The sequence below is a fragment of the Mesoplodon densirostris genome, chromosome 16 (genome assembly GCF_025265405.1).
Source record: "Mesoplodon densirostris isolate mMesDen1 chromosome 16, mMesDen1 primary haplotype, whole genome shotgun sequence".
NCBI lineage: Eukaryota > Metazoa > Chordata > Mammalia > Artiodactyla > Ziphiidae > Mesoplodon > Mesoplodon densirostris.
The window spans coordinates 52103877-52110133 of NC_082676.1; positions in this window are offsets into that span (position 1 = coordinate 52103877).

Here is a 6257-nt window from a genome sequence, read left to right on the forward strand (position 1 = left end):
GAAATCTTTTATGATTTGCAAATTGTTAAACAATTTATGAAAAAACCTAGATCAGTGGTATTCTTTTCTCTGGCTGTACATTAGAATGTCCTGAAGAGCATTTTAGAATTTTTCAGGTTGTGAAGAAAAAATTCTGACTGAATTAGGGTGGGGCCCAGGATCAGAATGGTTTCGAAAGCTCCAAGGCGATTCTGGAGTGGGTCAGGGCTGGGGACCCCTGGACTAGATTGTCAGCTTCTTGTGGAGAAGAATCACGTCACTGGGTCTTTGCCTCCCACCCAGCGCCCTGTGTTTAATCAGTACCTCGTGATGGGCCAACTCGCCTCAATGGGTCCTGTTTTGAAGGACTGTGACACCGGGATAGTGTGGACTAGTCCTTTACAACCTCTCTTTTTTCCTAAACCGAACATGAATTTAATCTTATGGGATCAAGTGAATCAGTCTTCTGATAATAATTAAACATGGGAGAGAAGGTTGAAGACAACTGAATTCCCAACTCTTGTGCTAGGTTACAAACAGATGTCTGTAGTATAGTTAGTGTAGTTGGTTAACAACCGAAAAGCCAAGTTTCCTACTCAGTTATTGCCTATATCTCCATTATTTTATAAATGTGCGTTTATAAATGCACCTGTAAAGACTATGAGTTTATTGAGGGCTAGACATCTTTTCCGGTTCCTGGTACATAGTAGGTACCCATTTAAAGGGAGGGAGGGACAAAACATACTTAAGTAGCTACCAAACTGGTAGGAAAATGGCCTCCATGGCTGTTCCTCTTCTCCTCTGGATCTCACTGCCAGAGGTTCCCAGAGTGTGGTCTGCGGCCCTGTTCTGTCCCTCATCTTTTTCTTGGTATCTCATCCTGCCTGTGGCTGACTCCTTCACAGTTGTATCTCCAGTCCAGGTTTCTCATTTTCAAATATCCATCTGCCTACAAGACCCTTCCACTTGGAAGTCAAGAGAATCCCAAGCTCCACACACTCCAAGCTGAGCTCCCTGCCTCCCCTCCCCCAGTCCTGCTTCCCCAGTGGCCTTCCCATCACAGGGAATGGCAACTCCATCCTTCTGGTCCTCAGGCCAAAAGCTCTACAGTCACCTTTGACACCTGCCTCTATTACAGTCCCATCAACCAGGACATTCTTCAGGTTCTACCAAATCCTCTTCACTGTCTCAGCTGCTGCCACTCAGTTCCCCCCCACCCCATCGCTTACCTAGATTATTTTAGAAGCATTCTAACTGTTCTTCCCCTTGTCCTCCCACAATCCATTCTCAACCCAGCAGCCGGAATGACCCTTTGAACTGTAAGTCAGATCACAATACTGCTCAACTCAGAACCTCCCAGTGGCTTTCCCCAGCTACCACAGAATAAAAGTCACAGTCCCTAAAATGGTTTACAAGACCTACGTGATCTGGCCTTCTGTGACCACTTCCCCTTCCTCAATCTGCTCTAGTCACGCCGGCCCCCTTCCTATTCCTTGAAATGCCAAGGCATGCTTCTGCCTTGTGGCCTTTGCAATGGCTGTTCCCTCTGCCTGGAATCCTTTCCCCCAGATTATCTGCATGGTCAGATCCCTCACCAACTCCTAAGATTTTGTTCAAATGTCACTTTTGAAAGGACCCTTTTTCAAAATTGCAGACCCTACCCTGCCACATGCGTCATGCCTCTTGCTCTGCACTTTTCCCCACAGCACTTACTGCCTTCTAACATATTATATAATGTACTTGCTATGTTTCTTGTCTGTTTCTCCCCGCAAGAATGTAAGCTCTGTAGGGCAGAAATCTCTGTTTTAGTCACTGACACATAACAGGCACTCGATAACTAGTTGATGGGATTGAATGAAGAAATTGCTCTCCCTTACTAGAAGTCATTTTTAGATAACTAGTAACTCAGAACTACTCCTGTGTGCATGTCAGCAAAATTCAGTGGAGATTTGAGAAGATGCTGAGCTGGGCCCCTGGCCCCTTGGTCTGTACAAATTGTTTTGCTGTAAAACAAAATCTTTCAGCTGGGTGGTGGGGCTGGGGGTTAGGGGGAAATGCTACCAGGAAACCAAAGAAAGGCCATTCTCTACGTTTCTTGCTGCTGATTTAAAAATTAGAGGCTGGATTTTTGCATGTGAATCCACATGCAAAAGAATGAATTTAGAGCTGTACTTCACAGCATATAGAAAAATTAACTCAAAATGGACCACTAAATCTCTAAAGCTCTTAGACGAAAACATAAGGGTAAATCTTTGTGACCTTGGATTAGGCAACAGTTCTCTAGATATGACACCAAAAGCACAGGCAATGAAAGAAAAAAATAAACTGGACTTCATCAAAATAAAAACTTTTGTTTTTGGAAGAACACTATCATCAAAGTGAGAAGACCACCAACAGAACAGGAGAGGATATTTGCAAATCATATATCTGATAAGGGATTTGTATCTAGAATATATAAAGAACTCTTACAACTCAACAATAAGACAGATAGTCTAATTAAAAATAGGCAAATGGACATGTCTCCAAAGAAGATACACAAATGGCCAATAAGCATTTGAAAAAAATGCTCAACATCATTACATAAAACCACAATGAGATACCACTTTACACCCACTAGGATGGCTACAGTCAAAAAGATGGAAAGTAACAAGTATTGGTGAGGATGTGGAGAAATTGGAGCTCTCATACACTGCTGATGGGAATGTAAAATGGTGCAGCCCCTTGGGAAGATAGTCCGGCATTTCCTCAGACAGTTATACATAGAATTACCATGGTACAGTTAACTCCTCTTGTAGGTATAAACTCAAAAGAAATGAAAACGTGTTGAAGTAGGTAATGGTACATGAATATTCACGGTAACATTGTTCATAATAGGCAGAAAGTAGAAACAACCCAAATGTCCATTAGCTGATGAATCAATAAACTAAATGTGGTATATCCATACAATGGAATATTATTCATCCATAAGAAGGAAGGAAGTACTGATACATGCTGTAACATTGAGGAACCTTAAAAACATGATGTTTGGTTACAGAGTTTCAGTATGGAAGATGAAAATAGTTCTGGAGGTGGATGGTGGCCATAGTTACGCAACAATGTGAATGTGCTTAATGCCACTGAACTCTACACATGAAAATGGTAAGACGGTAAATGTTATGTATATTTTACAGTAATAATTTTTTTAAAACATGCTAAGTGAAGGGAGCTGGACACAAAAGGCCATATATTATATGAGTCCATTTATATGAAATGTCCAGAACAGGCAAATCCAGAGACAGAAAATAAACTAGTGATGGCCTAGGACTTCAAGAGATGAGGGGAATGGGGAGGAACTGCTAATGGATTTCGGGTTTCTTTTTGGGGTGATGAATGTTCTAGAATTAGATGGTGGTGATGGACCTGTGAATATACTAAAAACCACTGAAATGTAGACTTTTAAATGGTGAATTTTATGGTGTGAATGGTATGAATCATAGCAATAAAAAAAATACAGGATTTGTAGTTTCATGCTATATTTGAAAGGAAATTCAGTCCAGGCTGTTGAATGGGGAAACAATTTCTTTAACATACAGCCTTCAAGCCAGCAGAGCATGTGGAAGCCTTGATCTTCTGAGGTGCTGGTGCTGTTTCTTGCCTTCCTGTATCAAAGCTCATTTTGTAAGTCTTGCAGTCAGGAGTCTTAGTCCTATGAAGGGACTTTGTTCAACCCTTATTAAAAGCCCAGATTTGCTGCTGTTTGCTTGGCATCCCCTTCAGAATTGATGGCTGATGTTTTATGCTTCTGAAATCTTCTAGAACAAGGGCAGAGAGATTTTCTGAATCCCCCTTTGATTGTTTTTAATTCTATTACAGCTTATCCTTGTGTATTAACAAGGTAATCTTGTCTTTCTCTTACTTTACTGCTCTGACCTTTCAGAGGAAATGTGATTTTAAAATTGGACACCATCCAAAGATCATGCCAGGATGACAAAGGATATTATTCATGCAAGCAGTGCAATTCCAAAGATGTGATCTGAGCTATAGTTCTTTGCATGTTTTTGATTCCCTCTCTACTCAGCAGTGGTCCACAGGGCTTCCCTGGTGGCGCAGTGGTTAAGAATCCACCTGCCAATGCAGGGTACACGGGTTCGAGCCTTGGTCCGGGAAGATCCCACATGCCGCAGAGCAATGAAGCCCATGCGCCATAGCTGCTGAGCCTGCGCTCTAGAGCCCAGGAGCCACAACTACTGAGCCCGCATGCCACAACTACTGAAGCCCACGCGCCTACAGCCCGTGCTCCGCAACAAGAGAAGCCACTGCAATGAGAAGCTCATGCACTGCAACGAACAGGAGCCCCGGCTCGCCGCAACTAGAGAAAGCCCACGCAGCAACAAAGGCCCAACGCAGCCAAAATTAAATTAAATTAAAAAAAAGAAGTGGCCCACAGACCAATAGCAGTGGTATCACCTGGGAGCATGTTAGAAATGCAGAATCTGGGGCTCCTCCCCAGACCTACCTAATCAGAATCTGCATTTTAACAAGATGTGGTGGTTTTAAAGTATGTCCACAGATTCCTTGAGATTCCTCTGTTTGGTGGAGCCTAATTCCCCTTATCTTGAGTGTGGGCTGTCCTTAGTGACTTGTTTATAACAAAGCATGAGGCAGAGGTGGTGGAGTGCGACCTCCAAGGCAGCTAAGTCATAAAAGACCTTTCTCTCTAGGATCTCTCCCTCTTGGGGAAGCCAGAGTTGCCATGCGGTGAGAACACTCAAGCAGTTAATCTGTGGAGAGGGTCACGTGGCCGAGAACTAAGGCCCCCTGCCAACAATCATGTTGCGCAACATCGGGGAAGTGAATCCTCAGCCTTGGTCAAGGCTGCAGATGACGTAACTGCAGCCAGCATCCAGCCTGCAACCTCATGAAGACCCAGAGCCAGACCCGCCCAGCTGAGTCACTCCTGAGCTCCTGACTCTCAGCAACTATGTTAGATGATAAATGTTCGTTGTTTTCAACTGCTGGGTTTTGAGGTGATTTGTTTTACAGAAATAACCAATACACAACACTTCCAGGTGATTTGGAAGCACGTTACAGTTTGAGAAGCACTGAACTAGACCATGAACTCCAGAGACCACTTAGGCATTTCCTTATCTTTAGGGCTTAGTACAGTGCCTGACACTCAGTGAATTTTTGTTGGGCTAAATACAAGGTTAACTTGCCCTTTTTTTTTTTTTGCGGTACTTGGGCCTCTCACTGTTGTGGCCTCTCCCGTTGCGGAGCACAGGCTCCGGATGTGCAGGCTCAGCGGCCATGGCTCACGGGCCCAGCCGCTCCACGGCATGTGGGAGCTTCCCAGACCAGGGCACGAACCCGTGTCCCCTGCATCGGCAGGCGGACTCTCAACCACTGCACCACCAGGGAAGCCCTGCCCTGTTTTTAAAAAAATTAAAACTTTTTGTAATAAATAGTGGATATATGCACATGGTGAAATATTCCAAGAGTTAAAGGGTATTTACAGTGACAAGCATATCTCCCTGTTTGTCGATTACCAGGAAACTGTGACCACTTGCCTTACCTTGTAATTAACTATTAGCAATCTGCCACATTCCCTTTTTCCCCTCACTTCCAAAAGTAACACTTGCGTCAAAAACAATATAAACTAAAACAAACCCAAAAACCAACAATATAAACTTCCTGTACATTAAAAAGAAAAAAAAAAAAAGGCACCCCTTTCAAACTTATTCCCTAAAAGTAACCACTATTAATAGTCACTGTGTTCATTTCCAGACTCAAAAAGTCTATCCATATGTATTACAGTTTTGGGTTTGTATTGTTCCCCAAACGGAGTAATACTGGGCATCTTGCTTTGACACGTGCGTTTTCCACTTCGTGACCGATATTGGCCACCTTTCCAAATCAGTCCCTGCGGATCCACCTCGCCCCGCCGGCTGGCTGCTGCCTTGCCGCAGGGCCAGCGCTACCCACAGGCCCACCTGCACTGCCCTACAGCTGCACCCAGCGGCTCCCACACCGCCCCACCCAGCGCTGCTCTCCCGACCCCCGCGCTGCAGAGGAGGAGACGCTAGGTGCTGGAGAGGCTGGAACTTAACCACGAAGCCCCTCCGCCTCTTACGTACTCTCGACCCCCAGCGGTGGGCATTTGGGGTTATTAACACAGAACTGGGGGACCTCTAATGCTTCAGGGACCACCTCTGAACACAGTCTCTATGGAATTTCCAGAGGAGGGAAAGCCTCTGGAAAGACCTTGGGGTCTTTAACCTTTCTGGAGATCCCAGACTTCT